The sequence below is a fragment of the Miscanthus floridulus genome, chromosome 5 (assembly GCF_019320115.1).
Source record: "Miscanthus floridulus cultivar M001 chromosome 5, ASM1932011v1, whole genome shotgun sequence".
Taxonomy (NCBI): domain Eukaryota; kingdom Viridiplantae; phylum Streptophyta; class Magnoliopsida; order Poales; family Poaceae; genus Miscanthus; species Miscanthus floridulus.
The window spans coordinates 145404353-145413631 of NC_089584.1; the positions used below are offsets into that span (position 1 = coordinate 145404353).

At 48.6% G+C, this 9279-nt stretch overlaps 1 long non-coding RNA gene across 1 annotated transcript; it reads right to left on the reverse strand.

Moving 5' to 3' along the window:
* Positions 1-655: 655 nt before the first annotated feature.
* LOC136451085 (uncharacterized) lies at positions 656-1515 on the reverse strand. Its single transcript, XR_010758516.1, has 3 exons — positions 1467-1515; positions 1100-1408; positions 656-1026 (listed from the first exon to the last, which is right to left on the reverse strand). It is a non-coding gene; the product is annotated as an uncharacterized lncRNA (long non-coding RNA).
* Positions 1516-9279: the final 7764 nt, after the last annotated feature.

Consider the following 9279-nt stretch of genomic DNA (forward strand, 5'->3'; position numbering starts at 1 on the left):
ACAAGAAGGTGAAAGTAAAAGAGTTTGCCGATGGAGATCTGGTCTGGAAATTGATTTTACCGATTGGGACTAAAAGTTCAAAGTTTGGAAAGTGGTCTCCTAATTGGGAAGGTCCATATCGGATAAATCAGTCTATTCCTGGTAATGCATATATTTTAGAAACCCTCGAAGGGGTTGTGTTTCCCAGAGCGTTAAATGGAAAATATCTGAAGAAATATTACCCTAGTATCTGGACAGATGCATAAAAGTATAAGTGCCGATAACAGTACTATCGGCTAGAATTATGCAAGGGTATCAATGTCTCATAAAGTGCCGATACAATAAATAAGATTACACGTTCAGCAAGGATTGGATAGCTAATATCGCACGCAGGCGAATCTGGTCGGCTTCTTCCATTTCTTTGATATCGTCATCGGCAGCACCCTCCACAGGCTTGAGTTTCTTCTTCATGGCTAAAGCCTTGCGAGCTTGGATATCTCTTTCTTGCTGAAGGGCTTTGACGGCATTGGGTAGCTGGCTTTCTTCTTGTTGAGCATGAGTTAAGGCTGCATCGATTTCTTTCAATTCAGCCAATAGAGCTGCCTTCCTTGCCGATAGATCCAAGATTTTCTGCTTAAGTGCAGCACCCGAAGTCTGCAAGTCGACGATGCCCTTGTGCTTCTCATCAGCGATTTGTTTCAGTTGTAGCATCTCTCCTTTAAGTTGAGCTTGAGCTGCTCTATCGGCAATGCGCTGAGCAGCCCGTTGATATTGCAGTTGACGGCTTTCTAAGTGAGCTGCTGGGAAGAGTATTTCTTCAACATCGGCAGGGACCTGGCCACGAATTGTTTTGAAAATTGCCTTTGCGGGGTCCGAGTCATCTACCAGTTGGGCGGTACTTTGCTGTAGCAAGTTCAGGAGGGTTTCCAACTTGGATTTAGTCTCTGCCGATATTGTTCCCAGTGCAAGGGAAGAACTTGTTTCCTCTCCATCGTCGTCAGAAATGTCAATGGCAAAGGAAAATAGGCTGTTCGGGGAATCTTGTTCCTGAAAGAAAGACAAGGAGATCAATCAGGGGTAAGTATGAGTATTATAAAATCAGATAGGTTGATCGGTTTACCTGTTTCAAGGCAATTTCCTGTGCTTGACTGGAGGAAGCCACCTGGAGTATGTCGTGTGGATCGGCTGAGCTTGCCGATGGGATATCCTCTGTGACTTCATCGGTGGTGGGCTCTTGAGGTATGATGACCGATGACATTGGGGCAGATGTAGGGATCGGCATAGACCTTTGTCGTTTTGGTTGTGCTTCAGTATCTGTTGAAGCTTTGCGCTTTGCTTGGACATCGGCAACGATTGGCTGGGGGGCATCGACACTTGTTGGTTGTGAAGCTTGGGCATCTGGTACGTTTGCCGATGTACCCAATTGTTGCTGTAAAACAAGTGTGAGATATGATATTTAATAGATAAATGTAAAGTCAAGAAGCTACCTCTGAAGGAGTGGTGCTTGATATCGGCGGAATTGCCGATGATGATCCAGTAGCAGCTCTTACCCCCTGATGATTAAGGTTAATATAGTTTGTGATCGGCATAAGTGAAAATAAACAAGGTTGTTACCTTAAAGGCTTTGACCAAGGTTGTAGCAGCGGCCGATGGAGTAGCCCTGGATGTAGCCAATTTGGACTTAAAAGTGATGGTCTTGGTACGAATCTTCTGGTGGGTCAAAGCGGCTAAGGTGGGAGCGTTGTAGCCGATCGGCGATGTTGGGGAAATAGGCCGGAGGTTGAAGGGTTTCCCACTTTTGCTCACCGATGGTGCTGGGTGGTTAACCTGTTACAAGGGAGTCAGTTATTGATAAATGAAAAGAAAAGTAGAAGGGAGTTCGAGGAAACTTACCGCGTCGTCGGGGATGACATATTCAGAGTCGATCATGTGCCGATATGTGTGAGCAGAAGTCGAGAACAGTTGCTCTTTCCACTCTCGCCACCATTGCTTGTATGACTCGGTGATGAAAGATATTGGTGTCCAGGTGGATATATCAACATCTGTAGTATCGGCATCAGGAGAAAGTTGTACTACCTTGTTCCAGTCTGTTCCGCAGGTGATTGTTTCCCTGGGTTTGATCACATCGGCAAAGCAGAGTTTGATTGGCAGTTGCCCAAAAGCCAATTGGCGGGATACTGCCGATGGGTTGTAAAATTCATATGTAATATTGGTGTTTTTCCCGCTGCCGAATGTGTTTACTGGAATTGCCCTGGGAGTGATGATAGCCATCATGAGCTCATTATCTTGATTCAGAGTGTCATCGGCAAAGTTGAAAAGAAGGGGGAATCTGTTTTCTTCGTCGATATAAGGCACCCAGGCCCTATGATCACGAGAAAGACCATTATAGAAGCTTTGAAAGAATCTGCCGATTTGGTCTTCGTTGGCTTCTGTTCCAGGAAGGACAATTATGGCTTCACCAAAATTGAGGGGTGAGCGTGTTGCCGATTCATCATCCCCGAGCACATAATCTTCAGCAATTTCTCGTGGGAATTGTTGAGCAAAAAAGTCCCATTGCAAACGTTTGTGCATATGGGCATTCAGCCACATGTTGATGAACCACCACGGGCCTCCCAGGTTGCCGATGGGTTCGCCAAGCAGGAGTTTCTGAGACACTTGGTGAAGAAGATGATAAGTGGAGCTCAGAAGGTATCGGCCAAGAGGAAACCTTACGCCATTAGCTAGAAGTTCAGCTGCAGGGAGGAAGGCGTTGGTTGGTCCTACTGATCGACCACAGAAGATAAATTTTTCTAACCACATATTCAGGAATGTGGCATGTTCCCTCTGGCTAGGTGTCCTGGTTTTCTGGTACTCTTGAATATATCCTGTCCAACCGCCGATGTTACGGGTATTCACTCTATATTCAGGCTTTCTACCAAAGATGGAGCCTTCATCGGCAGTTGAGATGTCCAAGCCAGTAAGCATGTGGACATCGGCAAGGGTAGGGGTAGCTGGGCCATGTCCAAACATAAAAGTATTGGTCGTATCTGACCAGAAATAAGCAGCTGCAATCATCATTGATTCATTTTTCTGCATATCGGCAATAGAGAGCCTGATACATTGGTCTAACTTTCGTTCTGCCCAGTATACTTGCATCGATCTATTAACCCTCAAATACCAATCTTTCCACCCTTTGGTGGTTTTGGGCCAAGATCGGAATGTGTCTTTCCACAAGTTCAGGGAGAAATTTTGGGCTCTAAAGGGGATTCTGTTAACCTCTGCGTTGATCAGATCGGTTGGATCTGGGTTGCCCATTAGTCCAAGGCATTGGACGTGTGGCTGATCGGTTGGGATAATTAATTTGTTGCGCAGTTCCTAAGGTTATGGAATCCAGAAGACAGAAGAAAAGAAAAATCACCAACTGAATAAATTTGCAAAAAGATCAAAGTAAAAGGTAATGGAAGTGGAGCGAACCGCGGGGACGTCGAAGTTGATGGCCATTGTCTTGAAGAAGGTGGAGATATGAGCCGGGAACTTGAAGTTAGCGCCGGAGAAGGGTTCTTGTTGGTTGAGGTCGCGCGGTTGTTCGTCGGAGTCGCCGCCGGAGAGAGAGAATGCCAAGGATTGGAGGCTGAAGATAGAAAATGAGGGTTCTGGAGAAATCTATTTATAAGCCGGTCAGGATAAGGGTATTTTGGACTTATCTCTATGACGCGCGCATATAGGTCAAGGCGGTGCAGAGGGATATGGTAACTATTCGCGCGATAATCAGGGGATTGTACAGATGAGTTGATAACAAGTAATCACGACTTGGAAGGGATATCGATACATGATATTTTAATTCTTAAAATGGCAGCATTATCATGTTAGGATCTTGCCGATGGGTTGTTGTTTTGGTATCTCAATCAAGGCAAGAGTGGTTGGTGATTGTGCGATATTTACTGAAGTGCGTGGATCAAGATTAGATTTGATTGGATTTGATAACAAATCAAGTTTTGGCTTGGAGAATGAGTTACGGTAATCGGGCAAAGGCAAGCGTTATCTAGAGTGAATTTCGGAGCATTAATGGTTTTATACTCCGAAATTGGGGGGCATGTGTTGACACCGTTTTTTGCACGTGTCAAAATAATCGGAGTGGACCAATCGGCAAGGAGAAAGTTATTGAATACTTTGATAGCCAATAAAAGCCAGTTTGTAAAAATGGTTGCCGATAGTTGGTGATGATCGATGGAAAGGATGATTTGGACTCAGGCGTTGCCGATGAGGTTGGAGGAGTTGTTGTCGATGCCGATGAAAGGAAACTTAAAGACTACTGCCGATGAAACAGGGAGTATGCCGATGAAGGAAGACTTGAAGACTATTGCCGATGAAGCAGGGAGTCTGCCGATGAAGGAAGACTTGAAGCCTACTGCCGATGAAATAGGGAGTATGCCGATGGAAAGGACAGTGAGATTTCCATCGTAATTGAGGCGGACAGGGAAATAGATAGGAGTTGATTTCCTTTTCTGTATTTGTTAAGTTATGATTCGTGTAAGAGTCACGTGTTTCCTTAGATATGGGATTGGTGTCCTAGTTGTGTTTGGTTGTGTCTCTTTAGATCAGGGTATAAATATGGAGTAAAGGGCAATGTAATAGAGAATATCAATCAATCAATATAAAAACCAACTTTTACTCCTATTTGCATCTACTTTTCGGCGACTTCGTCAATTTGCATATTTTTCTTTTTACGAGTTCTCATTGATTCGGCGAGCTGCATCGCTTCAGTGCGATCTTCGGCGATTCTCGAGTTCCGCGTGAGCACCTCTTGGCCGTGACTTCCGGGCGTATCGCTGTTGTCAGGACCAAAGTGTTCGTTTCTTCATCCTTGTCGATTAGCAGGTCAAATCGATTGGCACGCTTTGGATATCGATTCGGGTATTAGCCCTTTGTGTTTGCAGATCACTTTTGCATCAACAGGGATACAACGGCTCCACCTCACATGAGGGTGGAGTAGCTAAAAGCCCAACACCGAGAGATCGAGGAAGTGTGACTCTAGCTCGAGCAGGAATGTGTGGAGCTCGATCGGGAGATCGAGCGCCATGGAGACGTTGGGCGCGCATGTGCCATGGGCCGCGATGTGAACCGGAGGATCATCGCCGATGATGAAGCCCTCCCTCGCTTCGCCTAGGCCAGCCAGAACATCGCCGCTACGATGGCCTTGCTCCATGGTCTTCTAGAGGCCACGACTCTCGAGGATCATCGGGCCCACCATAAGATTCGCATGATGCTCGAGCGTGCGGTGGTGCAGTAGGCCGAGAGCTTGCTATCTCGGCGACGCGAGCTCAACACCAGCTAGCACACGCCCTTAGAGCACCCTGGTAGGGATACATCAGTCCACCAGGAGCCACAAGGCCATAGGCAGCACACCACGGTCCCGGTGCATCAGCATCTCAGCCGCAACCACAACCATGCAAACACCCTCGATGCCCGTAGGCGTACCTACAATGGCTTGAGAGAGGGAGCTAGCCGTGGCTATCACCCTCATCACGGCGGACGCTACGATAGTGGCGAGGACCAAAGCCCGAGCCCTGTCCTGCTGGGGCCTCAAGCCTTCGACTAACACATCCTCAGCATTGCCTTCCCGCCAAGGTACCAACCATCAATCAACATCCCGAAGTACTCAAGGGAGACGAACCCCATACTATGGCTCGAAGATTATCGGCTTGCCTGCCAAGCTAGTGGTGCGGATAATGATGATTTCATTATCCGCAACCTTCTATTATTCTTGGCCGATTTGGCATGAACATGGTTGGAACACCTTTCATCCAACAGGATCCAAGGTTGGGCGGACCTAAAGGAGATCTTTGTGGGAAACTTCTAGGGCATATACAAGCGCCCTAGGAACCCATGGGACCTCAAGAACTACCGACAAAAGGCTAGAGAAACCCTTCGTGGGTACATTCGACGCTTCTCCCGATAGGGCAACGAGCTGCCTAACGTCGCCAATGCCGACGTTATAGGGGCTTTCCTATCTGGGACCACCTACGAGTCTCTAGTTCACAAGCTAGGATGCAAGGGTCCATAAACCACCAAGGAACTCCTTGACATCACTACCAGCCACACCTCGGGCGAAGAAGTGGTCGAAGTGATCTTTGATCGCCTCAATGGCAAGGCGAGGTGGGACGAGGATGCCGGTGAAGGCGCCTTCAATCGTCCTGCCAAAAAGAAGAACAAGAGGCAATGGTGTGAGGGCTCGCTCGTGGCCACCGCTGACCGCAGGGATGGTCAGAAGCCCACAGAGGGCACTCCAAACCACTTTGAAAAACTACTCGAGGGGCCATGTCTGAACCATGCCTTCCTCGTCAAGCATTTGTACAAGTAGTGTGCCCTCATGAAGTGGTTCCTGTCCGAAGGCTCCAACAAAGGGGAGCACAGGAAGGACCCCGACCCTACCATGGATGACGCCGAGAGGAAGGATGGAGGCTTTCCAACACCGGATGGCTGCCTCATGATCTTTGGAGGATCGGAGGCCTATGACTCCAAGCGCCGCCAGAAGATCACGCGTCGTGAGGTCTACACGACCGAATCAGCCATGCCTACCTTCCTTCGATGGTCAAAGTCCGCTATAACCTTCGATCGGACCAACCACCTAGAGAGCATCCCACTTCCAGGGAGATACCCGCTCATGGTCTCAACATCATGTACGCCGAGATGCTCGATGCTATAGGCATCGACCGAGCGCGCATTTGGCCAACCGGAGCCCCTTTCCATGGCATTGTGCCTGGAAAGCAAGCCATGTCGCTCAGGCAGATTGATCTGCTTGTCACCTTCGGGGTCCATCCAACTACAGGACAGAGACCCTCACCTTTGAAGTGGTTGGATTCTACAGAACTTACCACGCCATCCTAGGACGACCATTCTATGCGAAGTTCATGGTCGTCCCCAACTACACCTACCTCAACCTAAAGATGCCAGGCCCCGACAAGGTCATCACCATTGGTACCTCCTTCCAGCGCGCCTATGAGTGTGAGGTCGAGTGCCGCGATCACGCCGCAGCAATGTCGCCTCCGGAGAGCTCACGGACATCAGGAAAGAGGTCACCAAAGAAGCGCCCAACCCCAAGAGGTTGACTAGGTCCTTCAAGCTAGCAGAAGGCTCTAAGGAGGTCCTCATAGACCCCAGGAGCACCAAGGGAAAAATGGTGCGCATTGGTACCACGCTTTCCTCTAAATAGGAAAGTGCGCTCGTCGGCTTCCTCTGCGCCAACAAAGATCTTTGCATGGAAACCCTCGGACATGCCAAACATTCCGAGGGAAGTCACCGAGCATGCCTTAAAGATCCACCTAGGCTCCAAGCCAGTAAAACAACGCCTGTGTCGCTTCAATGAGGAGAAATGCAGGACCATCAGCGAGGAGATCGCGAAGCTTTTGGCGGCCAGATTCATCAAGGAAGTGTACCACCTAGAGTGGCTAGCCAATCTTGTTCTTGTATGAAAGAAGAGTGGGAAATGGAGGATGTGTGTTGACTACACAGGTCTTAACAAAGCATGCCCAAATGATCCATTTCCTTTGCCATGCATAGACCAGATAGTTGACTCTATCTCAGGGTGCAAAACCCTCTGCTTCCTTGATGCGTACTCCAGGTACCATCAAATCACGATGAAAGAGTCTGACCAGCTCACGACATCTTTCATCACCTCCTTTGGATCATTCTGCTATGTCACAATGTCATTCGGTTTAAAGAACATTGGGGCTACATACCAGCATTGTATGCTCAAGTGTTTCAGAGACTTCATCGAGTGGATCGTTGAGGCCTACGTAGACAACATTGTGGTCAAGTCCAAATTGGCTAACCACCTCGTAGCCAATCTTGAGCAGGCCTTTGCAAAACTCTGAGAAAACGGCACCAAACTCAATCCCGATAAGTGCATTTTCGGGTCCCGATGGGCATGCTGCTTGGTTTCATCATCTCTGAGCGTGGAATTGAGGCCAACCCAGAGAAGATCTCAGCCATCACTAGGATGGGCCCGATTCAGAACATAAAAGGAGTATAGTGAGTTATAGGGTGCCTCATCGCGCTCAGCCACTTCATCTCATGCCTCGGCGAACGAGGTCTCCCCCTTTATCAACTTTTGAAGAAGGCATACCACTTTGAATGGACATCCGAGGCCCAGGAGGCACTTGACATGGTCAAGCTATTTGTAATGAAGGCACCGATCCTGGTTCCTCCTATCAAAGGAGAACCCCTTCTGCTCTACATTGCGGCCACCAAGCAAGTGGTCAGTTCTGCCCTGGTAGTGGAGCAGCAAGAAAAGGCGCACGCCCTCAAAGTATAGCACCTAGTGTACTTCATCAATGAGGTCCTATCTGACTCAAAGACCAGCTACCCCCAAATCCATAAGCTTTTGTATGCCATCCTCATCATCAAGAGAAAGCTACGCCACTACTTCGAGTCACATCCGATGACAGTTGTGATGTCCCTCCCCCTCAGCGAGGTTGTCCAAAACTAGGATGCCACTGGAAGAACCACGAAATGGGCACTCAAGCTGATGGGTCAGGGCTTTACATATGCCTCCTGGATGGCCATCAAGTCCTAAGTATTGGCTTATTTCATCGTGGAATAGACCAAGGTCTAAATGCCACCAGCGGTCGTCGATCAAGAATATTGGATGATGTACTTCAACGGAACACTGATGAAGAAGGATGCTGGCATAGGGCTGGTCTTCATGTCGCCCCTTAGGGTACGAATGAGGTACATGGTCTGTCTCCATTTTCCCTCCTCCAACAATGTGGCCGAATATGAGGCGCTCATCAATGGCTTACGCACCACCATCAAGATGGGAATCTGACGCCTCAATGTTCGAGGAGATTCCTAGCTCATCATCGACCAAGTCATGAAGGAGTCAAGCTACCATGACCCCAAGATGGCTACATACTACCAAGAAGTCCGCTGGTTGGAGGACAAGTTCGATGGCCTCGAGCTCAATCACATTCCGAGGCGCCTCAATGAGGCGACCGATGTGCTTGTGAAAGCAGGATCCGGTTGAGAGCCAGTGCCAATAGGCATCTTCACCAGCGACTAGCACAAGCCCTCGGTTTGCTATGAGGGGTCAGAACAAGGCAGAGATGGTCCGTCCAATCTAGGCCTAGGGGCTGACCAACCGTCGGCTCCATCCGGCCCCAAAGTCATGAAACTCAAAGAGGACCCAATGACAGAGCCCGACCCTCTGGTCGACTAGAGAATGCTCTACCTTGACTACCTCTTCCATGACACACTATTGATAGACAAGATGGAGGCTCGATGGCTCACACATTGTGCCAAGTCCTTTGTTCATGTGGAGGG